The sequence below is a fragment of the Jaculus jaculus genome, chromosome 6 (genome assembly GCF_020740685.1).
Source record: "Jaculus jaculus isolate mJacJac1 chromosome 6, mJacJac1.mat.Y.cur, whole genome shotgun sequence".
Lineage (NCBI taxonomy): Eukaryota > Metazoa > Chordata > Mammalia > Rodentia > Dipodidae > Jaculus > Jaculus jaculus.
Genome location: NC_059107.1, coordinates 136,901,743 through 136,929,105, shown reverse-complemented (window position 1 = coordinate 136,929,105; position 27,363 = coordinate 136,901,743). Strand labels below are relative to the sequence as shown.

Genomic DNA, 27,363 nt, shown 5'->3' with positions numbered 1-27,363 from the left:
AAAGATGAAAGTTTCATCTATGTCTTTTCCGTTCCTTTCTTTTAATTCCTGTGAAGTCTTTCATCTTGTTCATCAGTTTAACCTCAGATTCTACAATTTACAAAATTGCCACTTGATCCCTCTTGGTACCAAAACTAGGATCCTATTTGGAAAAATTTATCACAGAAAACAATGAGGGAGAAAAAAAAACAAAAGCAAATTGTAGTTCTTTATATTTCACAGTCATGGCATACATGTACGACTTTTCAGATTAGAGATGTAACCCCCATCAATTAGATTTCAAACAAAAAGCGTTCTCAAAAATAAAAAGTAAAACCTGAAAAAAAAATCAAATATATAGCTAAGTATAAAAATATATTGAGAAATATTACACTTTATTTCCAATGGCAAAACATAGAAGGTCAAGAAACTTCTGGTTTCGTATTCTACAAGGAGCTCAGAAGCCATGCTCCATCCTAACAAAAAGGCTAAAAAAATAAAATAAAATAAAAAAAACAGCAACTCTTGGATCTGGAAGAGGAATTAGCTCACAGAGTGTGCCGCTGCTGTCCCCGGCTCTGGGAAGACAGGCAGACAGAGAATACAACGTACTGACGCAGAGCTCCATGAGGGCAAAAATTCCTTTTTGCTTCTAGTGGGTGAGAAAGAAGAAAAAGATCTATTGTAAATATGCCAGAGCACTGAGTTCTTAATAAGATCTGTGGTCAGGAGAAACTACTTAACCAGAGCTTAACCTGCTGGGCTTGTATCGTAAGAGGCCTGTGGGAGAGGAAACACGCAGGCTAGTCACCCTCTCACTAGAACACTGAAGTTCACAATGCACAGGCACAGGCTGGCTAAGCCACTGAGACTTCATCACAGGACCACAGACCACTTGGCCTCCTCCCCCACGCCTTGTCAGCGCATTACTATGCACTACAGCTCCTCTTACCCAGTCCTCATGGCCAGCTATATAAAAACAATTACAAGATGGAGAGATGGCTTAGCGGTTAAGCGCTTGCCGGTGAAGCCTAAGGACCCCGGTTCAAGGCTCGGTTCCCCAGGTCCCACGTTAGCCAGATGCACAAGGGGGCGCACGCGTCTGGAGTTCGTTTGCAGTGGCTGGAAGCCCTGGCACGCCCATTCTATCTCTCTCCCTCTATCTGTCTTTCTCTGTCGCTCTCAAATAAATAAATAAAAAATGAACAAAAAAAATATTAAAAAAAAAACAATTACAAGCAAAGAACTTAAAATGGTGATTAATATGCTAAGGATATGGATAGCATTTAAGAGCAGATGGGCAATGAGACATGGAAAGCCTAAAGGGAAGAAAAAAAACTGAAGATCAAAAACATTGTAGCCTTGACGAAAAATGCCTTGGGTGAAGTTTATAGCACACGCAGCAAAGGAAAGCAAATTTATTAAAAAAAACTGGACCAAAAGGAATGGGATACCTTCCAGCGAGTTGCTGGCCAAGGAGGTCCCTGATGCCCCCAAAATATTATAGGCTATTGCGAAGGCTCTTGGTTGCCCACCAGAACTAGATGATAAGACTACATTGCTGAAGACTCCACAAGCTGGGGCTGCAGGTCACTAAGAAAGCAAGCTGGAGCTGAGCTAGAAGCCTCCTCCCTGTGGACTAGCTCTCATGATACTGGAAAAAGCTGTGCGGTCTGTTGGGGGAGAGGTCATCAATGGTCTTAACCAGCAGTGGACCCTGATACTTTGGCTGGCCAGCCAGGCCAAATGTACCAGCTGGTGCACTGGTAAGCATGTCTGTTGCAGGGAAGCTGACTACCCTCTGATTGGATTTGATACCAAATCCCAAGGAATTCCTGCTAGGTACTGAAAACCTAATCAAAAGCCTATGGATGGGGCTGGAGAGGGCTTAGCAGTTAAGGCACATGCCTGCAAAGCCTAAGGGCCCAGATTCAATTCTCCAAGTCCCATGTAAGCCAGATGCACATGGTGACACATGCATCTAGAGTTCATTTGCAGTGGCTGGAGGCCCTGGCATACCCACTCTCTCTCTTTCTCTCCCTCTCTCTCTCTCTGTCTCTAATAACAAAATAAAAATAAATCTTTAAAGAAAAAAAGCCTATGGAAGGAAAGGCCATAGGCCCTTGGGGGGAACTACTACTGCTGTATGGCTAAACGTTTGTCCACCAAACTGCCTTCTAAACACTTATGTTTAGAACCATATATTAATGCTACTCTTACCTTTGGTTAAAGAAGCTTCCCTTTTCACTGGCAATGACCACTGGGGTGACTCAAAACTCATAAAAGTGGCCGGGTGTGGTGCCACACATTTTTAATACCAGCACTTGGAAGGCAGAGGAAGGAGGATCACTGTGAGATCACCCTGAGACTACCTAGTTAATTCCAGATCAGCCTGGACCAGAGTGAAACCCTACCTTGAAAAACCAAAAAAAAGAAAACAAAAACAAACAAAGAAAAACCTCATAAAAGTGCTGAGAAGAAATGACAGTGGAGTGCTCAGTACTAAGTGAGAAATCTCTATCACATACTCCAAGGCTCAGGCACTATTGCAGAAGAGGTGGCAGAAGAATGTAAAAGCCAAAGGAGGGGCCCGGGAAATGGCTTAGCAGTTAAGGCATTTGTCTGCAAAGCCTAAGGGCCCCAGTTCAATTCCCCAGGACCCACATAAGCCAGATGCACAAGGGGGCACATGTGTCTAAAGTTTGTTTGCAGTAGCTAGAGGCCCTCGCTTGCCCCTTCTATCTGCCTCTTTCTCTCTTTCTGTCTCTCTCTCTCAAATAAATAATAAATAAAATATTTTAACAATAAAATAAATCAATCAATCAAATAAGCCAAAGAAAGGGGAGGAGTGCTTACAATACTGTCTTCCAGACACAATGTGGCCTTTGTATTCATGACCTCACAGTAGCTAATGCTACCCACACAAGACTTGCATAACAGGAGGGGGGAAAATGATGACATTAAAATAGAAGAGAGACTAAGTGGGAAGAAGAAGGGATTCAGTAGAGGAAAGATTTGTGGGAGGAAAGAGTAGATAGTGGGAGGAAATTATGATCATGGTATATTGTCTATATGTATGGAAGTTGTCAGTAAAGTTAAAAACATCAGAGAAAAATTTAAAGGGTCAAAGAACTGTACAGATACATCCTTAAAGAAGACATACAGATGTCAAGTAAGCATATGAAAAGGCGTTCAGCAGACTTCCGGTTAGTATGGCGGTGTAGGAACCATGCCAAAGCAGCCTAGGGGAGTTAAAAAATAACAAACCAGCAAAATATACTCTTCTACTTAAAAAGTGAAGATGTATAAGAAATTATCAACCATAGCAGAGAAGTAGGGGAGACCCAGAGAATCTAGAGACCAGGAAGCCGGCAGAAGTGGCTCCAGCAACAGCAGTACCAGGTTTGTGTGGCCACAGCCGCAAGACTCAGCCGGAGCCCCAGAAAAAGCCAGGAGAAGGGATTTTCCACTCACACCAAACTCAAGAAATGTGACGGGGAGGATGGCAGGGACCAATGGAGTGGCTTCTGAGGAACAGAATCTTGAGGACCAGTGGGGGAACGAGAGCCACCATCCACAGCCTCCTCCACCACCAGCGCAAGTGCCAAAAAGCACCAGAGACCTGGGGAAGGAGCTCACCTGCACAGTACCCGGGACAGGCAATCAGAGCAGCGAACCAGAGACCCAGTCAGCCTCCCTGAGCCCACAGCACAGTAAAGAGGGACTCAACTGGGCACACAGCATAACTGAGACCAAAGCCATCCCAAAAGGTAACTGGGGTGACACCAGGTCAATAACCACTAAATAAGCCTGCCTTGCATCAAAAGTGCTAATTGTACCTTTCATGTCAGGGTAAATTATATGTTAAATCTGATGGATGGCTGGATTTGCCATTCTTAAATAAGCTATATTTTGGGCTTGTCATTTCTTGCTTCCTGATTTATAGTGCCTTTGTCACCTCTTCTGTCATTCATTGGGGAAGGGCCTCACTTGGTCACAAGGTGACCTTGGAACCCTCCACAGACCAGAAATCTCAGCCTCCCAGTTGTCAGGATTAAGGGTGTGGGACAACACACATCCTTAGGGACTGTGACATTACTAAAGGATCAGGCCGTCATAATGCCTACTCTTGCATAAATACTCTGTGCTGTTTTTCATTGAATATGTACATTGTTTAGTTAAATTTTAGAATTTGCCTGTATTTTGTTCCACTCAGCCTACTTGAATGCTCTCATAGCAGGCAAACTCAACACCTACAGTCACTTTTGTGGTTACTCTGAGAGTATGAAGAGCCACACTGAGCACCTTAAGCTGCTACCCTGAAGATATATAGCATCAGATTGAATGATACATCTAATAATACTGCAGCTAACTAGAAAAACCAAGCATTAAATTAATCCAAGATGCAAAAATATCTACATTATAATACAAGAAAAACAAAAAAATCAAGACAATATAAATCTACCAAAAATATAAATCCATCAGAAATGACCTCCAGTGAATGATTTAGAGGAAATGCTTGAGAAAGATTTCAAAGGAAGGATTATAAATATGCTCAAAGAAATCAAAGAGGGAATCAAGGAAGAAACAGGAAATTAATTGAATGAAATAAGGAGGTCAATACAAGACATGAATAACAAAATAGAAATAATAAAGAAAAACCAGTCAGAAATACTAGCAATAAAAAAATACAGTCAGTCAAATAAAAACCTTTGTAGAAAATCTCACCAGTAGAATGGATCAAGGAAAGGACAGAATAATTAAACTGGAAGGCCAGGTGACAGATCTAATACAGTCCAACAAAGGGAAAGACAAACTAATAGGAAGGTATGAATGGGAATTTCAAAATATTCAGGACACTATGAAAAAATCAAACATAAGAATTCAGGGTATAGTAGAAGGAGAAGAATTTCACTCCAAAGGCATAGTAGGCCTTTTCAACAAAATCATAGAGGAAAACTTCCCCCAAATTGGGAAAGAGATGCCAATGCAGACACAGGAATCCTTTAGAACACCAAATAGACAAAACCTGGAAAGAACCTCTCCTCACCATATTATAATTAAACTATCAAACATAAAAACCAAAGAAAATATATTGAAAGCACTTAGAGAGAAAAATTAAGTCACATACAAAAAGGCAAGCCCATCAGGATCACAGCAGATTACTCAACACAAACTTTAAAAGCCAGAGGGCTTGGTATGATGTATTCTAAGTTCGGAAAGATAACAACTGTCAATCAAGGTTTCTTTATCCTGCAAAGGTATGTATTCAAATAAACAGAGAAATAAGGACATTCCACAACAAAAGCAGGCTAAAGAAATATATTTGAAAATGAAACCAGCTCTACAGAAAATATTTGAAAGGATCCTCCATGCTGAAGAGAAAGAAAAGCACACATATAAGGAACCTGGAAAAAAACATACTCAAATACTAGTTAACACAAGAGAGCAAAGGTAAAACCAGAACTACAAAACAAGAAAAATGACAAAAATAAATATACACCTTTCAATAATAACTCTTAATATCAATGGCCTCAATGACCCAAACAAAAGACATAGGTTTGCAGAATGGATGAAAAAGCAGGACCCTTCAATTTGTTGCCTCTAAGAAACTTAACTTTTTACAAAGGATGGACACTATCTTAGGGAGAAAGATTGGAAAATGGTGTTTCAAACAAATGGGCCTAGAAAACAAACAGGGGTTGCTATCCTACTATCTTACAGGGTAAATTTCAGACCAACATTAGTTAGGAAAAAGAAGGAAGGTCATATTATATTGATTAAAGGAATACTCCAACAGGAGGGCATTACAATTCTAAAGTTATATGCATCTCACATGGGGGCTCCCAGTTTCATCAAACAAATGCTATTAGAACTAAGGTCACAGCACAGGTCACACAAGCTAATTAATTTCATCAGACAAGCTAATTAATTTCGTCAAACAAATGCTATTAGAACTAAGGTCACAAGCACACTTCAACACTCCACTTTCATCAATTTACAGGTTATCCCAGCAAAAAATAAACAGAGATGCATCAGATTAACTGAGGTCATAGAACAAATGGACCTAACAGATATCTACAGGACATTTCATCCAAATGCTGCAGAATACACATTGTTTTCAGCAGCACATGGAACATTCTCTAAAATAAACCACTTATTAGGATACAAAGCAAATCTTAACAAATACAGGAAAATTGAATAATTCTTTACACTCTATCTGATCACAATGGGGTCAAACTACAAATCAATAGCAAGAAAAGCTATGGAGCATACACAAAATTGTGGAAACTAAATAATCCACTACTAAATGATGAATGGGTCAATGAAGAAACCAAGAAGGAAAACAAAAAATTCATACAATCAAATAATAATGAGAACACAACATACTAAACAAAATCTTTGAGAAACAATGAAGGCAGTCTTAAGAGGAAAATTTATAGCTTCAAGTGTCTATATTAAGAAATTAGAAAGGTCACAAGTAAACAACTTAATGCTCTACCTTAAGGCCTTGGAAAAATAACAAGGCAAACCAAAAATCAGTAGATGAGAAGAAATAATAAAGATTAAGGCAGAACGTAATGAAATAGAAATTTTTTTAAAAAAACAAAGAATCAAGGAAACAGATGGTTCTTTGAAAGGATAAACAAGTTTGATAAACCCTTAGCAAATCTGACCAAAAGAAAGAGAAAAGGGACACAAATTAATAAAATTAGAGATAAAAGAGGCACAACCTCAAGAGATACCAGAGAAATTTTTAAAAATCTTAAGGAAGTACTATAAGAACATATATTCCACTAAGTTTGAAAATCTGAAAGAAATGGTTGATTTCCTTGGTTTATATGACCTAGAAAAATTAAATAATGATAAGATTAACCACTTAAATATACCTATAACAAGTATGGATATATGAGTAGTTATTAAAAAAATATCTCCCAACTAAGCCAGGCAGGGTGGTGCATGCCTTTAATTCCAGCTCTCAGGAGGCAGAGGTAGGAGGTGAATTCCAGGTCAGCCTGAGCTATCGTGAGACTCTACTTCAAAAAAAAAAAAAAAAATCCCAAGTAAAAAAAAAGGCCAGGCCCATATGGATTCACTACTGAATTTTCCAGACCTTTAGGAAGAAGTAATACCAGTGTTTCTCAAACTTTTCCATAAAATAGAAAAGGAAGGAATCCTACTAAACTCCTTCTATGAAGCCAGCATCACCCTGATACCAAAATCAGACAAAAATAGAACAAAAAAAGAAAATGACAGACCAATCTCCCTCATGAACACAGATGCAAAATTTTCAACAAAATATTGGCCAACAGACTACAAGAATATATCAGAAAGATCATTCAACCTGACCAAGTACACTTTATCCCAGAGATAAAAGGATGGTTCAACATAAGGAAATTGATAAATATAATATATTTTATAAATGGACTGAAGGACAAAAATCATAGGATCATCTCATTAGATACAGAAAAGGCATTTAACATGGCATATAAATATCTACAAATATGTTCTACATCTCTAGCCATTAGGGAAATACAGATTAAAACTACGTTAAGATCCCACCTCACTCCTTTCAGATTGGCTACCATCATGAAAACAAATGACAATAAATGGTGTCAAGGATGAGGAAAAAGAGGAACTTTTCAACACTGTTGGTGGAAATGCAATCTGGTGCAGCCATTATGAAAATCAGTGTGGAGGTTCCTGAGACAGCTAAAAATAAGATTTACCATACAATCCAGCTATAGCACTCCTAGGCATATATACTAAGGACTCATCTCATTACCTTAGAGATATTTACTCAGCCACATTTATTGCCACTCTATTCACAATAGCTAGGAAATGAAACCAGCCTAGATGTCCCTTAACTGATGAGTAGATAATGAAGATGTGGCACATTTACACAATGGAGTTCTACTCAGTAGTAAAGAAAAATGAAGTTATGCAATTTGCAGAAAGATGGATGAATCTGGAAAGGATTATACTTAGTGAAATAACCCAGGCCCAGAAAGCCAAATAACACATATTCTCTCTCTTATGTGGATACTAGCTACAAATAATTGGACTTCTATGTAAGTAGGAATAAAACTCAGTAGTAGGGGGCAGTAAGATAGAAAGTGGATATAAAGGGAATAGAAAGGGAGGGAGGGGGAACTTAATAGGATGGTATTTATATATGTAAATAGAAGAACAGATTAATGGGGGTGAAAAGGCCCAAGTGAGGTCAGGGGAAGAGACTGAGTAAAGGAAAGGTGGAGGGAGGGCTAATCAAAATCTAAGAGGTTATAATTAAGTCATCTGGAAACCTACTTTTTTGGTCAATGGAACACACAGAAGCCATAGATTGTTACTAGAAAATTTTCCATGCCAGGGATGGGATACCTTCCAGGGAGTTGTTGACCAGGGAGGTCACTGATACTCCCAAATGTTACAGGCCATTGCCGAGGCTCTTGGTTTCCCACCAGGAATAGATGGTAAGACCCTATTGCTGAAGACTCCACATACTTGGGCTGCAAGGTCACTGAGAAATCATGCTAGAGCTGAGCTAAATCCCTCCTCCATGTAGACCAGCTGACAGAAAGCTGGAAAAAGCTATGCTGCATGCAGTTCAATGGGAAAGAAAGAAATCACCAGTGAAGATACTCAGCAGTGGACACTGCAAGCCTTAAATTCAGCCAGCCAGCCCAAATGAGCCAACAGGTACAACAGTGGTATGTCTGTTATAGGAGAAACCAACCACTCTCTAATTGGACCAGAGGCCAGCTCCATGGGAGGGAATACATTCCCTGATACTGAAAACCTACAACAGGAGCAGTCATGAGTCCTAGGGGTATAATGTCTGCTGAGAAGTGACGGAGGAGTGCTCAGCACTGCAATATCTGTATTACATCTTCCAAGGCTCAGGGTCTATTGTGAAGACATGGCAGAAAGAATTTAAGAGTCAAAGGAAGGGTAGGACTCCTTACAACATGCTCTTCCAGACACAAAATGACCTGGATATCCATGACCTCACAGTGCCTGACACTACCTACACAAGACCATCATAATAGGAGGGAAAGATGATGACATCAAAATAAAGGAGAGACTGATTGTGAGGGGGAGGGGCTATGTTGGAGAGTGGAGTTTCAAAGGGGAAAGTGGGGGGAGGGAACTACATATTGAAACACAATGACAGGCTACTTCACACTTACCAGAATGACCAAAGTCATAAGCCCCAACATCATCAAATACTGGCAAGGCTGTAGACAGAAGAAACTTTCATTCATTGCTAGTGGAAATACAAACCAGTATGGCCACTTTGTAAGAACGTTTGACTGTTCCTTATAAAACTAAGCTAAACATGTTATCTAAATAAATTTCAATTATCACAAAAATATAGATGTTATAACTGCCAAAACTTGGAAGAAACCAAAATACATGAACCATGATATATCCAGACAGTGGAGTTGTATTTAGCTCTAAAGAGAAATGAAGGGGTAAGTTATGAAAGCACATGGAAAGCATAAATGCCTCTTGCCAGATGAAATATGGCAATTTGAAAAGGATGCATACTATATGATCACAACTAGATAATATTCGGGAAAGATAAACCTATAGACACTTCCTTTTAAGGAAGGGTAGCTGTGGTTGTCATGGTTACGGGGGGGAGAAAGATGGGTGGTCATAGCACAGTTTTGTAGGGCTGTGGCAAGACTGTCAGCCTCTATAAAGGTAGCTGCATGGAGTTATACACTTGTACAAACCCACAGAACACACACCACAAATAATGAACCCTAATATAAATAGAATGAACTTCAAATGACCTAAGCTAAGGATAGTTTCCTCTTAAAATTACTGCTTTATCATAGACCAACATAAATACAAAGAAAAGGATTTAAGTACTGCTCAAGGGACTGATGACAGTCTATTACTGCCTGAGAGGTTCCAAGTCAAAGAAGTTTAAAAAATCACCTTTACCACCAGGTCATATGTGCTTCTATTAAACACTGTTCAAGTATTTGCCATTCTTAAGATCTCTTTTTAATTTTTATTTATTTATTTATTTATTTATTAGAGAGAAAGAGGGCGGGGGAGAGAGAATGGGCATGCCAGGGCCTTTATCTACTGCAAACAAACTCTAGATGAATGTGGCACCATGTACATCTGGCTTACATGGGTTCTGGGGAGTTGAGACTAGGTCCTTAGGCTTCACAGGCAAGTGCCTTAACCACTAAGGCATCTCTCCAGCCCTTGATTAAGGTCTTTTTAATGTCAAAAATTTCTAACACTAAATTTGTCTGATTCTTGTTCCTATGTCATAAGGGTTTATCCTCTTAGTTCCTTCATACTTCTTGTCACAGATGGGTTTCTTTACAATAAATACCTGTTTAGAACTGCTAACAGTCTTGCAAAGTATTCTTGTAAGAGATAGTTACATTTTCATGGCATTTTCTGATACTAAAAATTAAACCCATATGCTCTCCTTTGCTGAGGAAGTCAGAAAGGTAGAAAGGGGCAAACTGAGAAGTCTCCCATCCTGTAAATAAGTTACATGGAAATCAAAAGCATGAAATTCTCTGGTTCCATATTCACATTTCTCAAAAGAAATGATTATTTCATAAAACTCGACCCAAGCAGCAATCATCAAAATCAGCTAAGATTGTGAGGTGAATAAATTTTCAAAAGTAAAAGTGGCAACTGGATGACATCCACTTTTGACTCCAAAGCACTTGATGTTTGACTAGGAAGTAGTGGCATTAGTCACACTCAGGGCCAGCTGTGGCAGACCGTGACCTTGCAGCTAGCCCAGCCAACCTTCCTTACGTCTTCTCCTGTAGCAACTCCACCCTGCAAACCTGAAGAGCTGATATGTACTTCATCACCTCTATTCTGATCAATGAAGTGGAGGGGAAGTCTGCCGGGGATTTCTGGGAAAACTATTGCATTTCATAAGAATAATGACAGATTTAGTGCGGCTTGCATCTTCCCCTTCCATTCAAGGCTTATGGATGTATGGTTATTAGGTGAAGACTCTTCCACCACAAGGATGCATGGTTGCTAGGTGTGACATCTTCCACCACGAGGATGTATGGTTGCTAGGTGGAGAATCTTCCACCCCAAGGATGTATAGTTGCTAGGTATGACATCTTCTACCGCAAGAATGTATGGTTGCTGGGTGCGGCATCTTCCACCACAAGGATGTATGGTTGCTAGGTGGAGAATATTCCACCCCAAGGATGTATGGTTGCTAGGTGTGGCATCCTCTACCTCAAGGATGTATGGGTGCTAGGTGCGGCATCTTCTACCACAAGGATGTATGGTTGCTAGGTGGAGAATATTCCACCCCAAGGATGTATGGTTGCTAGGTGTGGCATCCTCTACCACAAGGATGGATGGTTGCTAGGTGCGGCATCCTCTACCACAAGGATGTATGGTTGCTAGGTGCGGCATCCTCTACCACAAGGATGTATGGTTGCTAGGTGCGGCATCCTCTACCACAAGGATGGATGGTTGCTAGGAGAACTGGCTGAGCAGCAGCATTGGCCACTTTCTGCTTCCACACTGTGCTGAATGTGACCAGCTGCCTCAAGCCCCTGCTGCCGCACCTTCTCCAGCATGATGGGCTGTGCGCTGAAATAAACCCTTTCTCCCCAAGCTGGGGTTCTTTTGTTTTGTTTTTGTTTTTTTGTTTTTCAAGGTAAGGTCTCACTGTAGCCTAGGCTAACCTGGAATTTACTACATAGTGCCAGACTGGTCTTGAACTTGGAGCAATCCTCCCACCTCTGCCTCCCAAGTGCTGGGATGCCCAGCTCAACTTATTTTTGTGAGGTATTTTGTCCCAGCAAGGAGAAAGTAACTGACACATAGGATTCCAGGCAGGTGCCCTCACACCTAGCTACAAACCACCCTCTTCATATGTCATTCAACTCTGCCTATAAGTAGCATCCAGTTTCCAGTGGGTTTATATTTGGTTTTGCTTTAATTTGTTTTGTTTTGTGAACAAGGAGGTCTCATTTGTTGCTCAGGCTGACCTTAAACTGATACTCTTCCTGACTTAGCTTCCCATGTTTTGGAGTTAAAGGTCTAAATTTTAAACTTATATTCCTCACTTGTGAAAATTAAACTTGCATTTATCTATCTTCATAATTCCAATTTCTTTCAGTGTCCTGGGACAAAGCAATTCCGATTCAAAGAGCCTGAGCCCATTATGAATATCTAAACAGTCTTTCACAATCCATCTAACTCTCCCACCACCTACTTTGATCATTTTGCTGGCCTGTTCCCTATGGCCAGTCCTTGCTCTCCATTCCTGATACCACACTAGGTGTTCAGAGTGTGCTAATTGTGACAGTGTGGCAGGACTTAGAGCCCAAATGAACAAGACAAGAGATGGCCTTTGCTTGTGAAGAGCAGACCTGTGACCGGTGGGAAAAAGAATAAACTAGAAGGAATGAAGAAGGGGCATGTCAGCAAAGAGTGACAGAATGATAAACGCTAACAACACCTTAGAGCATCTCATGTACAGTTACTCCTGTGAACACTGGCTAACTGAATGCTGTTACCTGTGTGAAGTAGGCAGTACTATCACTGGCCCCACCACATGCACAATAAAACTGAGAAACAGTTTCAATGTTAAGTAGAAGAGAAAACACAGAAAGGAGAAGGAAGAGAAGAAAGAAAGGAGAGAGGGAAGAAGAGAGGGAAGGAGGGAGGGAGGGACTGTTTTACTACTATAGTCCAGGATAAGGAAAGGTCTGACTGAGGTCATCTGGGCTGAGGCTTGGATAAAGAGCCCCTGCACAGAGGTCCAGGTGCAGGGTGTTCCAGAGAGAAGGAACAGCAAGTACAAAGGCCTGGAGATGAAATGAACCTGGCACAATGAACCTAAAGAGCTCCAGGGACAGAAGGAAATAAAATGTGGCTAAAACACAGGAGGGGGACGGGGGACAGCAATAGAAGAGATACAGAGAGGCAGGAGTGGGAGCTAATTTATTATCAAGAGTCTGTATTTTATTACGAGTACAATGACAACTCATTTGGGGTATTTTGACCTAGGAAATAATACGACCTGATTCATATTTTTAAAGATCACTCTGGTTGCTATGTGAGAAATGGATTATGGGGACAAGAATGGAAGCAAAGAAGGCAGTTAGGAAAGAGAGGGTGGGGTGGGTAAGTGCAAGCTTCCTTACCAGCTGCTCACATAATATTCACCTTGGAGCAGGAGGCAGTGAAATGGAGACCAGTGACATTGAGGAGGTGAAGCAGATGTTCTCCGGATGTATCACATACATTTTCACCTCCCTTTCACTCCATCCTTCAGACAGCCAGCAATGTCACCTATTTTCCACTTTGCTAATCCTAGCTCTATGCTGTGGTCCAAAGATCCATGGCCCTCCAAATTCCACATATTGGAATCTCCTCACCAATGTGAGGGCTTTAGGTGGGGCTTTGGGAAGTGACTATGTCATGAAGGCATTGTCCTCCTGAGTGGAACCCGTACCTCTATAAAAATAAAAAATAGAGTCGGGCATGGTGGCACGCGCCTTTAACCCCAGCACTTGGGAGGCAGAGGTAGGTGGATCGGCATGAGTTCAAGGCCACCCTGAGATTACATAGTGAATTCCAGACCAGCCTGGGCTAGTGTGAGACCCTACTTTGAGAAACAAAACAAAACAAAACAAAACAAAAAAACAGAAAGAAAAAAAGAAAAACAACAAAAAAAAAAAACCATGAAAAATAAAAAATAAAAACTTCAGGCCAGGCATGGCGGCACACTCCTTTTGGGAGGCAGAAGTAGGAGGATCGGGGTGAATTTGAGGCCCTCTGAGAGTACATAGTGAATTCCAGGTCAGCCCGGACTGCTAGAGTGAGACCCTACCTAGCTACCTACACACACAGACACACACACACCTACACACACACACACACACACACACACCCTTCCTTGGCCTTCCTGTAAAAACACAGCAAGAAGTGCAACCTATGATCCAGGATGCGGCCCACACTGCACAGTAAGTGTGCTCATGCGTCTAGGACTTCCCAGCCTCAGGAACTGTAACAAACAAGTTTTGTTTTTTGATTTGTTTTGTTTTTGTGGGGCTGGTTGTAGTCACTTGCTTGCAAAGCCTGTCAGCCCAGGTTAAAATCCTCAGCCAGTGACATCAAGCTTGACGGGCGTCCATTTGCAGCGCCTGACATGCCCACATACATATGCTAATAAATTTTTTAAAAAAAATTTTTTTAACCACCGAAATAAGTTTTGTTATCCAGCTCATGTGCTCTGTTGAAGAAGCTACACAGACCCTGTTTCGAGGTCTGTATCTTCTGCTCAGGTCTGCCTTCCACCACATTTGACTGGACACAGCTTTCTGCTAGACACTGTTCTAGGTACGAAGGCTACAATAATGAACAAGGCAGTGCCACCTTCCTGGAAGATGACGCTGTGAAGGAGAAGTAGATGGGCAGGTCAGGAGAAGGGCACTTGTGACCAGAGACCCAGTGAAATGAAAGTCACATGATAGTAAGTCTCTTGTGCCTTCTATATATAGCCAAGGAAGTCAAGCCCTGCTCTTTCTAATTAATGCAAAGGCGGGGCTGAGGCTGAGGCTGGGAATGTAGCTCAGTGATCGAGAACTTGCCTACCACGTACAATTTCCAGCACAAGAGAGAAGTGGGACACAGCTCACAGAAGAAATGAACGTATTTAAGCTTTACCTGTTCAAATTACTCACATTCTCTGTCTGACACGTTGGGGTAGACAAGAGCCTGTCACCAGGGCACTGACAAGTTATCATCCCCATAGGAAATGGCCCTGCCTCAGAAAAGACCTGTTCTTAACAGATATACATAAAAGAAAATATAATATATAGAAAATTAATCAAAATGCCTCCTCAAGAATTCAAAAATATTTTTAAAAATTAATAATTTTTTGGTTTGGTTTTTTGAGGTAGGGTCTTGCTCTAGCCCAGGCTGATCTGGAATTTACTATTAGTCTCAGGATGGCCTTGATCTCACAATGATCCTCCTATCTCAGCCGCCCAAGTGCTGGGATTAAAGACATGAGCCACCATGCCCTAGAAAATGATTTTTTTTTTTTTTTTTTTTTTTTGGTTTTTTGAGGTAGGGTCTCACTCTAGCCCAGGCTGACCTGGAAATTCACTATGTAGTCTCAGGGTGGCCTCAAACTCACGGCGATCCTCCTACCTCTGCCTCCCGAGTGCTGGGATTAAAGGCGTGCGCCACCACACCCGGCTGAAAATGAATAATTTTTAACATCAAATTATTTCATCTATTTTTTTTTTAATTTTAAAAACTTCTGTGTTATATGTTCCGGTAGTGCTTCTAAACAACACAAAAAAGCTAGCGATCTGTTCTGTGAGCCAGGCATGGTTCTGGGCTCAGAGGGTGCTGAGTAACCCACACAGTTAAGACGGTGCTACTTGTCAAGGGGTAGGACAGGGCAGCTCACTGGCTGAGTCACAGCCAAGCCCAGTCAAGTGCACAGGATAATTCCTAACAGAAATTGGAAGGGGGCTAGTTTGAAGAGATGCGGAAGAAGAAGCCTCACTGAAGAGGCTTGACAACAAGCTACCAGCCAGGGCTAATAAGCAGAGCAAAGCAGCCAACCGAGGGAACAAGCGGCCAGACCAAGGCCATACCGAGGCACTGACCTCGGCAGCTAGAACAAGAAGGGGGCTGGAGATGGTGGCGCCGCTGGTGAAGCAGCAGCTGTGAGGTGGTTTAGGGAAGAGAAAAAGGAAATCAAGATTTTTGCTTCGCTTGGCGCCTTCATTTCAGACATGCCACAGAGATGTTCTGAGCAAGCACACAACCCAACCAAGGAAGCACCACGGGCAAGCTGTAATTAGAACCCGACGCTGTCCGGCTTCCTAACCCGGAAGCCTTTCAAAACTGCGAGTCTCAAAATGAGACTAAATCACTTCCAGCTTTGTTCTTATTCACATGAATGCCCCAAGTGATCCCAAGCATTTAAAGGTCAAAAGCCTATGTGAGGGCTGGAGAGATGGCTTAGCGGTTAAGGCGTTTGTCTGCAAAACCCAAGGACCTCGGTTCAATTCCCCAGGACTCACGTAAGCCAGATGCACAAGGTGGCACATGCATCTGGAGTTCGTTTGCAGTGGCTGGTGCACCCATTCTCTCTCTCTCTCTCTCCTCTCTCTCTGCCTTTTAAAAAATAAAAAAGAAAAAGAAAAAAAAAAGCCTATGTGAATCTAAACATGAGATGTCACAGAGCTACACACATGTGCCCACACACTAATGCATGTTCAAAGAACCAATAAGGCCTGCTCTTGAGTTATTAGCATTGCGCCAATGTCACTTTCCAGGTTTTGACAATGTGACGTGGTTACTTAGGATGTTACCATTGGGAAGCCAAGTGAAGAGTAGCTGAGAATTCAGCAGTACTGTTGCAACTGCCCGGCTTTAATTCTTCCGCAGTAAAACGTTACCTCAAATAAATAAAATAAACAGCCCCCACCATGAAACATGCCTATAATCCCAATGCTAGAGGGCAGGGGCAGAAAGACTGATTTTACAAATTTTTTTTTTTTTTTTGCTTATTTTCATTTAATTATTTGAGAGTGACAGACAGACAGAGAGAGAAAGAGGCAGAGAGAGAGAGAGAGAGAAATGGGTGCACCAGGGCCTCCAGTCACTGCAAAGGAACTCTAGAGGCATGCTCACCCCTTGTGCATCAGGCTTATGTGGGCCCTGGGGAATCCAGCCTCGAAATGGGGTCCTTAGGCTTCACGGGCAAGCACTTAACCGCTAAGCCATCTCTCTAGCCCCAAGGCTGTGATTCTGAGGCCAGCCTGTGCTACATTGTGTGACACAACTTGCCCAGAGACCCAGAACCAAAAGAACGCAGCCAAACCCAGATCAAATGATTTCTATTTCTTTCTTTCTTTTTTTTTAATTTTTATTTACTTATTTGAGAGTGACAGACGGAGAGAAAGAGGCAGAGAGAGAGAGAGAGAGGAGAGTGGGCGCTCCAGGGCTTCCAGCCACTGCAAACGAACTCCAGACGCGTGCACCCCCTTGTGCATCTGGCTAACGTGGGTCCTGGGGAGTCGAGCCTTGAACCGGGGTCCTTAGGCTTCACAGGCAAGCGCTCAACCGCTAAGCCATCTCTCCAGCCCGATTTCTGTTTCTTTAAATTAGACCATAATTTTCATTCAAATCCCTTGAAGGGAAACTTTTTTAAAGGGGATACCTCCTTGGCACCCATTTTCTCTTTGCCCTTATTAAAGGCCACTGGAGGCTGGCTAGGTCCGCCTTCCCCCACACTCAAGAACGCAGTCAGCAGTCTGGAGGCCGAATCTGCATTTGACCGATTCCGGAAGTCCATATTAGGTGTGAAATGCTGTTCAAAACAATGCAACTGGCTACGCTTTCATTTCCTGAGTGGATCGAGCAAAACTGCATAGATGATTTAACCCATTTATAAAGTGAATCACAAGAGAACTTATCGAAGAAGGCGATTTCGTCTGAGAAATTAAGGCCACTGCTCTCAACACTCCTGCTAGGATTACCAATCTGCTGAAAAGCACGCAGCCGTTCCCCACCCTCCGCAGAGCTACAACAGCACCTGGGAGGCAAATTTTCCTGAAAAACAGCTGTTTAGTGAAAGTGGGGCAGGATGATGGAGACAATGAAGATACGGATGGGGTGATGGGACCACGTGAACACTGCGCTAGGAAACTTGGACCCAACAAGACCCAGCCCGGGGGGTCGCCGAGCAGGCTGGCTTGTTTCTCTCTCAAGGGAAAGCACAGGGCCGACCTTCCCAGCACCCAGAGCCAACTGCAGACGCTATGTGGCACATATGGAGCCCGCAAGTCCTTCCCAGAGCCCATCACTACCAGGCCCAGCAGTAGCTGGAAGCCAACTCCAGTTAACTTCTTTCAGTTAAGGTGAAAAACGTCTCCTAAGCTCTGGAGAAATGTAATGGACTTGGAGCAGATAACAACACCAATTCCCTGGAAGATAGCAGTTGGAATAACGCCTTCCTCTCTCGCAAAGCCAGCTTCCTTACACTCTAGGCTCCCCGCTTGCCATGGTCTGGATGTGAAATGTCTTCCCACAGGTTCTTGTATTTCATCTCTGGGTTTCAAGGCGGTGGTGTTTCTGGGACGAAGCCTCACTTGAGGAAGGGGTTTGTGCATTGTGGACCAGTCCCCTCTGCTTCCTGACTGCCACCAGCAATGTGACCAGCCACCGAGGCTCCTGCTGCCAAGCCTTCGCCTGCGTGCAGGTGGACTATAATCCCCTAAACTGTGACACAAAGAAATCCTTCCTACCTTAAATTGTTTCTTATCAGGTATCTGGCCATAGTTACAAGAAAAGTCACCAGATATTTGCCCAAGTCCATCAAGCTTAAGTCCAATGCCTGAATGTCAAAACCATTCATCCACCCACCCCCTCCAGCTTGCTTGTTTCTGGGTTTTTTGTTTTTTTTTTCTTCTTTTTAAATAGTTTTTAATTGACAACTTCCATAATTACAGGCAATAAGCAGTGATAATTCCCTCCCCACCCCCATTTTCCCCTTGGCAACTCCTCTCTCCATCACATCCCTTCCCCCTCTCAATCAATCTCTTATTTTATTTTATTTTTCCAATAGAACCATTTTTTTATTAGTTTTGTACTCAGTGTATACAGTCAAGTTGGTACCATCGTTAGCCTCCTCCCTGTCCTCCCCCCTCCGGAGGCACCCTCCTCATTAGGGAATATGGGTCGTGCATTGGGGGGTTAGCAATCAGTTATGGGTAGGAGGAAATGTCTCTGTATATCATGACCCAACGTGTGGCTCTGACGTTCTTTCCACCCCCTCTTGTGCAAATTTCCCTGAGCCATGTTGGGTTCATTTTAGATCTGCTTCAGTGATGAGGTCTTGGGAGCCTCTGTGTCTCTGGGTCTTTGATTTGGTAGGAGTTGAGTGTTCTCTGTGTGTATCTCCTTCACTCTTGTGCTGGTACCAGGTTCACCAAGAAAGTAGCACTCTTACTCATTTCCCCAATTACTCGATGGTTTCAGCTGGGGCCTCTTTGAGTCTTTTATTTTGATGTCATGATCTTTTCTTCCTATTATGACGGTCTTGTGTAGGTAGTATCAGGCACTGTGAGAACATGGATATCCAGGCCATTTTATGTCTGGAGGAGCACGTCGTAAGGAATCCTACCCTTCCTTTGGCTCTTACATTCTTTCTGGCCCCTCTTCCGCATCTGAGTCTTAGAAGATGTGACAGAGATGGGTCTTCTTCTTAAAATGCATTAGTTCTTCCTTTGAGCCAAACAATCAATTTTCTATCTTTCCCTCACAAAGCCTAGTCATTCAAGAACCTACTTTATGAAAGGTTTTATAATGGCCATGGCTTACCTGAGGGGCCATTAAGTGATGGTGAGGGGGTTCATATCAGTTTACAAGAAACTACAATAAAAGATGGTTAAAAAAAAATATATATATATATATGTATATATATATATATATATATATATATATATAATTACAAAAATCTATGAAGAGGGGCTGGAGAGATAGCTTGGCGGTTAAGCGCTTGCCTGTGAAGCCTAAATGACCCCAGTTCGAGGCTTGATTCCCCAGTACCCATGTAAGCCAGATGCACAAGGTGGTGCAAGCATCTGGAGTTCTTGTGCAGTAGCTGGAGGCACCCATCCCCTCTCTCTCTCTCTCTCTCTCTCTCTCTCTCTCTCTCTCTTTCTCTCTCTCTCTCTCTCTGCCTCTTTCTCTGTCTGTCTGTTGCTAATAAATAAATAAAAATTAAAAACAGAAATTAGCCGGGCGTGGTGGTGCATGCCTTTAATTCCAGCACTTGGGAGGCACAGGTAGGAGAATCACCATGAGTTCGAGGCCACCCTGCAACTCCATAGTGAATTCCAGGTCAGTCTGGGCCAGAGTGAGACCCTACCATGAAAAACCAAAACAAACAAACAAAAAAAAACTATGAAGAGTCAAAGAAGGAAAAAGACACTCCAAGTTCAATAAAGTATAGAAAGTCTTCTAAGAAATGACTGAATTGGACCCTGGAGAATAGAAAAGCTTTGGGAAGATCAGGAAAGAGAGGGAGATAGTGAGCACACTCTGAAGTAAATGCACACTGGAGATACTGGAGTGTGGTTATTCCTCTCTCCTTCAAAACAGGCCCAGAGCTGGGTGTTTTCTCCTTTCCCAAGAACAGGGAATGCTGGACTCACTGGTTGGATCATCATCACAGGAAGTTGGAAGTGTCAAAGAAATTAGAAGTCATCATCTCCTGGGGACACTGTTCTTCCCAGAAGGCCAAAGAAGTTGGGGTTGATCAAATGTCTGTTCTTTAGGGAATGTAGTGGCCGTTTCTTTTCTGCTTTGGCACCTTTTTTGTCTGCTTAGCTGAGTCTCCTTTCTACTCCACCAGGAGGAATAGTCCAGCAGCCAGTAAGGACGGTGAGTGGAAACTGTTTGTGAAGGAGCCAATGTATAAAACCTAAGGAGCCTTGGCTTCTTCTGACAATTGTGGAACAGTTGTATCAGTTTTGCCTGGACTCGGGGGTCTAATTGTGTGTGTGTGTGTGTGTGTGTGTGTGTGTGTGTGCACGTGTGCATGTATGTATATGCACACAAGTTCTACTAGAACTCCGTTCCCTGGTATTTCTTTGCAGGTCTCTGTTAAATGCTCAGAAATTCATACACAGGGGCTACAGGTATAGGTCACTGACAGAGTGCTTGTCTAGGATATGAGAGGCCATGGGTTTGATCTGCCAAACCCCAGAAAACAGGACGGAAAGAAGGAGAGAGGGAGGGGTTCACATACATCTCACAGCCTGTTCTCTCTATACAGACCAAAATCCCCATGAAGGAGAGGGACGTTCACATTCATTTCTGATGTAATCCTTTTGATGTCTTTGAGCCCACGACACTCTATGAACACTGATATATTAACAGATTCCTTAAGGGGTTGCGAAACCTAATACAGCCGCACTTCTAAATAGTGAACAGAGCGAGCACCGTGGCTCTCAGGGACTAGAGGGGAAACTTACTCTTGCTCAGCACTACTTGTCATGAGATGTGCCTCTCAATGACGAATGACGGAAGGTTGAAAGAAATACACAAAACAACTAATGGACAGGAACAAAAGGGAAATGCTTCATAACTGCAAACCTTGCTTTAACTCCTCTTGTGGTTAGACTTGAATGCTAACATTATCTCACAGCCTCAGTACTTAAAAATCTTGAGACTAAACCATGAGTAAGTACACAGGATAAGCTGAAATTAAACCCTCGTGTGAATGTGCATAGTACAAAGGCATTTTATCTGTTTGGTTTACCTAATTCTTTTTTCCCCTTATGTACAATTTTAGAAATGAAAGAAAATGTTCAATGGTTTGACAAATCTCTTCTGGCCAAACTTAATTCAAAAAACATGGCAAAGATAATGACATAGTTTCACAGGAAAAATTTACCCTGAAGAAAGGTCTCTCTGGTCTTGACTCTTCAAACAATTCTAAAACTAAGCATTTGCTTTAACCAGCACTCTGTTAGGCACCAAGAAAAGAAAAGTAAACAAAGCTGATTTTAGTCTTTGGAAAAGTCAGTTTGGTTTTTTTCCTGGCCTTTCTCACCCTCTGTCAGGGCCGACGGAGTTTCTGTAAAGGACCACTGAGTATTGTGAGCTGAGCGGGCCATGAGAACTCTGCAAAGGTTACTTGACTGTGCTACCGTCATTCACCGCAGTGGAGCCCATGTGCAACAACTATGCGTCCCTGTCACATGGGCTCTCTACCCCTTCCCGCCCTCCACCTGGCAGGAGCTCTCTGCACCTTCTTCTCTTTCCTTCTCTTCATCTAATAAAGTCCCTTTAAATCTTACCCTCTGCTCTATGGATTTTTAATTCTTTAAATTCATAACACCAGAATCCAGGGTACCCTAAATTTATTGGTACATTGGCATGTTGGTGTATTGGCAAGGAATCCCAAATTCCCGTTTTACCAAGGAAGACCAGGATTCCAGAGGAAAACGTTAAACGCTGGCAGCCCAGAGCGCCTAAAGCTACTGCGGCCTGTGGCTTCATCACAGGGTGTCCCAGGCACAGTTCTCACAGGAGGAAGCTTCATGTCTACACTAGTCCTACAGGTTGGGGGTGCTTGGTGCTCCCAGTGCAATGACCCCATTAGCACAAGAGTGCCACGGGATTGTGTCTCCCCAAAATTCACACACAGAAGCCTTAACCCCAGTACCTCTGCATGTAACCGCACATGTGACCGCACATCAAGTGCCCACAACAGTCCACATACATGACAGGGGTCTCCTAAGACAACTAGGGAGCTGGGGAAAGCAACAAGCAATAATGAAAGAGTGTGGCTCGGGCTGGAGAGATGGCTTAGCGGTTAAGCGCTTGCCTGTGAAGCCTAAGGACCCCGGTTCAAGGCTCGGTTCCCCAGGTCCCACGTCAGCCAGATGCACAAGGGGGCGCACGCGTCTGGAGTTCGTTTGCAGAGGCTGGAAGCCCTGGCGCGCCCATTCTCTCTCTCTCTCTCTCCCTCTACCTGTCTTTCTCCCTTTGTCTGTCGCTCTCAAATAAGTAAATAAAAAATGAACAAAAAAAATATTTGACAAAAGAAAGAGTGTGGCTCATATGTCAAATGTTGCAAAGATGTAAGTGAGCACCTGAAAAATGTCCATGAACTTTACCAAAGGTCACTTCCGCAAAGGGCAGAAGTCAAACAAAGGAACTTGAGCAAGACTCACTGTGTCTAGAAAGGAGAGGGTCACTTATGAAAACCCAAGGCAAGAAAAATCCACCTTTGGGAGTTGACATCCAGACAGTTGCTATAGTAAAAGGGAGGTGAGAACCTACTTGCTCAACTTAAAGTCTCCTAGGAGCTGCTGGGTTTTGTTGTAGTTTTTGCTTCATTTGGAGCCTTTTTAGAGACAGGATCTTGCTGTACAATCCAGGTTGGCCTTGAGCTTGGATACTTCCTGCCTCAGCTTCCCAAGTGCTGGAATTACAGGCATGCACCATCATGCCTTGCTTCTCTGGGCACTTCTTAAACAGAAGTAAGGAAACGACACAGGGGAGGTAAGGGCGAAAGGTGATATTTATGATCTACTGGGCACCACGTCTCCTTTCATTTATTCTTGGCTACCACTAGGGATGAATAGGAGGCATCTCTGTTATGCACTGAAGATATGTAGAGAGAAGAAAAAAAAAATCAGTAACACAGCAAACAGAAGGCAGAAGCAAGATTATATCCTGAGCTTTAACCCACAATGACAAATGTCTACAGAGCCTTGGTCCAAAACGAAATGCTGCTATTCCTCTGCCCTGCCTAGATCTCAGCATTCCCATTCAAAAATATAGCAATAATATTATCAATCTCATGCTTGACAATGTAGAGCATTTAATGGATTAGGTAACAGTAAGGACTCAACAAATGTGAGTGACTATCATCTTAATTGTACAAACTTAATCCATTGGCAACCCAAGGGCTCATCTTCCTCTTCTGAATCCTGCGTTGGTGAAGTTGCATAGCTCAGGTGGTCAACACTCTTGGAGGATCACAGCCAGCACTCATCCAGGGCTTACAATACCCCCAACTCACTTCTAAGCACTTTGCATTAGCAAACTCATCCCAAACACCTTCTGGGTAGGGATTACACCTGACTAATTTCTGGACCTACTTGCCTCCTAGTAGACCTTCAAGAAAGGCTGACTGACCGAAAGCAGGAAGCCAAGTGTGAGTTTCCTGTGCTACGCTCCTTGCACTGACTTCAACGGCCTCTCCTGCTGTGGAGCTGGTATTAAGGAGTGAGGGGGAAGAAATATGGCTTTTCTGCCAAAGATTATAATAGTGTCTTTGAAATACACTCTATTTGAGTTAATGAAAGAGGTCATCAGGAATCCTTTTTCAAATGCAAGGAGAAGAAAGTCTATCTAGAAGACCCACATGCACATACCCCATGTACTTGAAGAATATAAGTGCATTTTACTATCCCTCAGGCAAATGTTAATCATCTGTGATCTAGCGATTTGTGGGAAACAATAAAAAGATTTTGAAACTTAATATTTCAAAGCATACAAACAAGGAGGAGGCACTGAAAAAATGTCAGGTTATATAATAATCCAGTGAAATACTTTGAAATTGAGTACTTACTGAAAGATAAACAAAAAAATACTTTCAACAGCAGAATGAAAAATGTTCTTCATGGTTCCTTAAGGGGCCCTTGGAGGAGGTTATTTAAGTCCAGCATTCCCTACCCCCATACTCTGCTAACTGAAATAGCAACAGGCCTTGATAATAATTTGGGGGAAAAAAGAAAAAGAATCTTAACTCGGAAGTTCTGCTGTCTGAAGAAAATGGTATTTTAATATGCACACATACACAGTCTTCTAATTTGTCTTTACTTGACATCAAATAAGAAATTCAGGATTTAAGTATTAGCATCAAATAAATAATAACTTTCTAGAAATGGCTGGAGTTTAGAAAGAAACGTGTCATGTGTGTGTGCACGTGCAGAGTATGTATGGTGTAGTGTGTTACGTGTGGCGTATGCACACGTGTGCAGATGTGCATGCCGTGCACATCAGTGTGCAGCCACAGAGGAATCTGCTCCATCACTCCACCATGGGCTCTCTTGAGATCGGCCTCCCCCTTAACCCGGAACTGCTGTTTTCAGTGAGCCCCAGCGATTCTTCCCCGTGGACCTCACGTGTGGTTCAGACATGCATGACTGTGCTCAGCTCTTTACATGGGTTCAACCTGGGTACTGGGGAGATCAGACATAAGCCATCTCAGGTCCTCCCATTCCCAGGATCTCATGCAAGTGAGATCTTGCAACTGCTAAGCCATCTCCCCAGCACTAGAGTTACTTATTTATACCCATTCATTCATTTACTTTGCACGCAAGCAGTACTGCAGCGTGGTGTGTGTTGTATGCACATGTGTGTGCCAATGCAGCCTCCTCTGCACTTTCCTGTGCTGATCAGTGGGCTTGTTCGCAACTCGCCTGTCTTTCCTTATGACCGAGTATCTTACTGATTCCAGAGTTTCTTGTTCGCTAACCTCGGTAATTCTCCACTCTCCCCAGGACTGATATCAAAGGCATGATTTTTGTTTGTTTGTTTGTTTGTTTGTTTTTGAGGTGAGGGTCTCACTCTAGCCCAGGCTGACCTGGAATTCCCTATTAGTCTCAGGCTGGCTTTGAACTCACAGTGATCCTCCTACCTCTGCCTCCCATGTACTGGGATTAAAGGCGTGTGCCACCACACCCAGCCTAAAGGCATGATTTTTGAATCTTGATTTTGTACTGTGCGACTTTACTGAGTTCATTTTTCAGTTCCAAAAGGTGTGTGTGTATAATCTTTATGATTTTCTATACATAAAATCATATTGTCTGCAAACAAGGACAATTTGTCTTCTTCCTTTCCAAACTAGGAACACTTTATGACTTCCTCCTGACTAATTATTTTTGGCTAGGGCTTATAATACTATGTTTAACAGACATAGTGAGAATAGACATCTTTTTTGCCCTTTCTAACTTATATAGAGAAAAATTGCAGCTCTCCCTGAGTGTGATGTTAGGTATGGATTTATCATATATGGCCTTATTATGTTGCAATATATTCCTTTGAGTCCCAATTTGTTGAGAGCCTTTATTATAAAAGGTCATTTAATTGTATCAAGTATGGAAGTATTCCCTCTTCCTCAACATAGGGACCTGAGAAGAACTGATATTAGTTCTTCTTTAAATGATGAGAATAAACTCATGCATATATGGTGGTCTGAAGGCAAAATGACCCCTAACCTCCTGAATGCTGGGATTAAAGGCGTGCACCACCACGCCCGGCCAGCTAAAATATTTTTTAAGGTTACAGTCTATTACTTGTAGAGACAAGAAAAAAAGACACCTGACAATCACAATTCCAGAGCCTTATCAGAGTAGCCAACAATAATCAACACTCAAAAACTACTGGCTCAGAGCCAGGTGTGACAGGACACCCCTTTAATCCAAATACTAAGGAGGCAGAGAGAGATAGGAAGATCACCATGAATCCAAGGCCAGGTGGGCTACAGAGTGAGTGCCAGGTCAGCTGGGGCTAGAATGAGATTCTACTTTATAAACAAAAAAAGCCTGGCATGGTGGGCACATACCTTTAATCTGGAGGCAGAGGTAGGAGGATCACTGTGAGTTCAAGGCCAGCCTGAGACTACATAGTGAATTCCAGGTCAACCTGAGCTAGAGGGAGACCCTACATTGAAAGACCAAAAAAAAAAAAAAACAGAAACAAAAAAACTATTGGCTTTGAACAACCTTAGAATTGTGTGCTACTGCATTTCACGAATGAGAAACACCAAAGATCCAAGCGCTACTTCTTGATTCTAAGTCCACCCTTCTTGGCCTCGCTCTGGGAATCTGGAGCTGGATCCTGGAAACATCCCTGCTCTACGGGGACAGGCAGTGCTAGTTTCTCATCCACAGAAGGTAGTGTAGGGAGCCAAGAAGGCCCTAGCAAAGGCAGGGCCTTTCATTCTGGGTCTAGAATGCTTTCGTCCCCACTCTGATGCCCTGCTGGTAGCCTGTGGGAGCCCACTGGTGTTCCAGAGAATTCTTTGCTTCTCTGACTCAGATTGCTTTCTGATAGTCAGCTAGAGTCTACCCACATCCCCCACACCAGTCACTCCGTCTCCAGTGAGGCTTGAATTGGAGGTAGCGAGCCTTGGGGGTAAAAGGGCCTCTTCTAAGTTCTTAGTGACTATATCTGTCCTCTCCCAACCCCAGAAAAAGTAGCTTCTTCCAGTTGCCATGGTTGTATTCTCTAGAGAGCTCTTTCACTGCTCTTGTAGTTATCCACAATTAACTTTTCACTGGCAAAATAATAATAATAATAATAATAATAATAATGTCTTTACATGAAATTTGCCACGTTCAAACTGCTATCTGGTTTTTGTCTCTTGAGTGGATCCTGACTGACACATATAGAAATAAAAAATGGCTCAAGGGGATAGAGAGATGGCTTACTGGTTAAGGTGCTTGACTCTGAAGCCTATGAATCCCGGTTTGATTCCCTGGTACTCATGTAAGCCAGATACAAAGTGACACATGCATCTGTTCATTTGCAGTGTGATGCCCTGGCATGCCCATTCTTTCTCTTCCTCTCTCTCTCTCTCTCTCTCTCTCTGTGTGTGTGTGTGTGTGTGTGTGTATGCCTCTGTCTCTCTCTCTCTCTCACTCTCTCTCTCAAATAAATAAATAAATAAAAATAAAATGGTTCAAACTGAAACAGATAAGAGGAACCCACCTTTCCTGGGTACTAGAAAGGTGTTAAGCCCTGATAATCATCATTAAATCCTGTTCAAACCATGATTCATGTCAATGATACCTTCTTTAA

At 42.6% G+C, this 27,363-nt stretch overlaps 1 protein-coding gene across 2 annotated transcripts in view; it reads right to left on the bottom strand.

Moving 5' to 3' along the window:
* Positions 1-27,363, bottom strand: part of Cradd (CASP2 and RIPK1 domain containing adaptor with death domain) — a 180,191-nt gene that overhangs the window by 134,042 nt on the left and 18,786 nt on the right. The gene's annotated exons all lie outside the window — the stretch shown is intronic.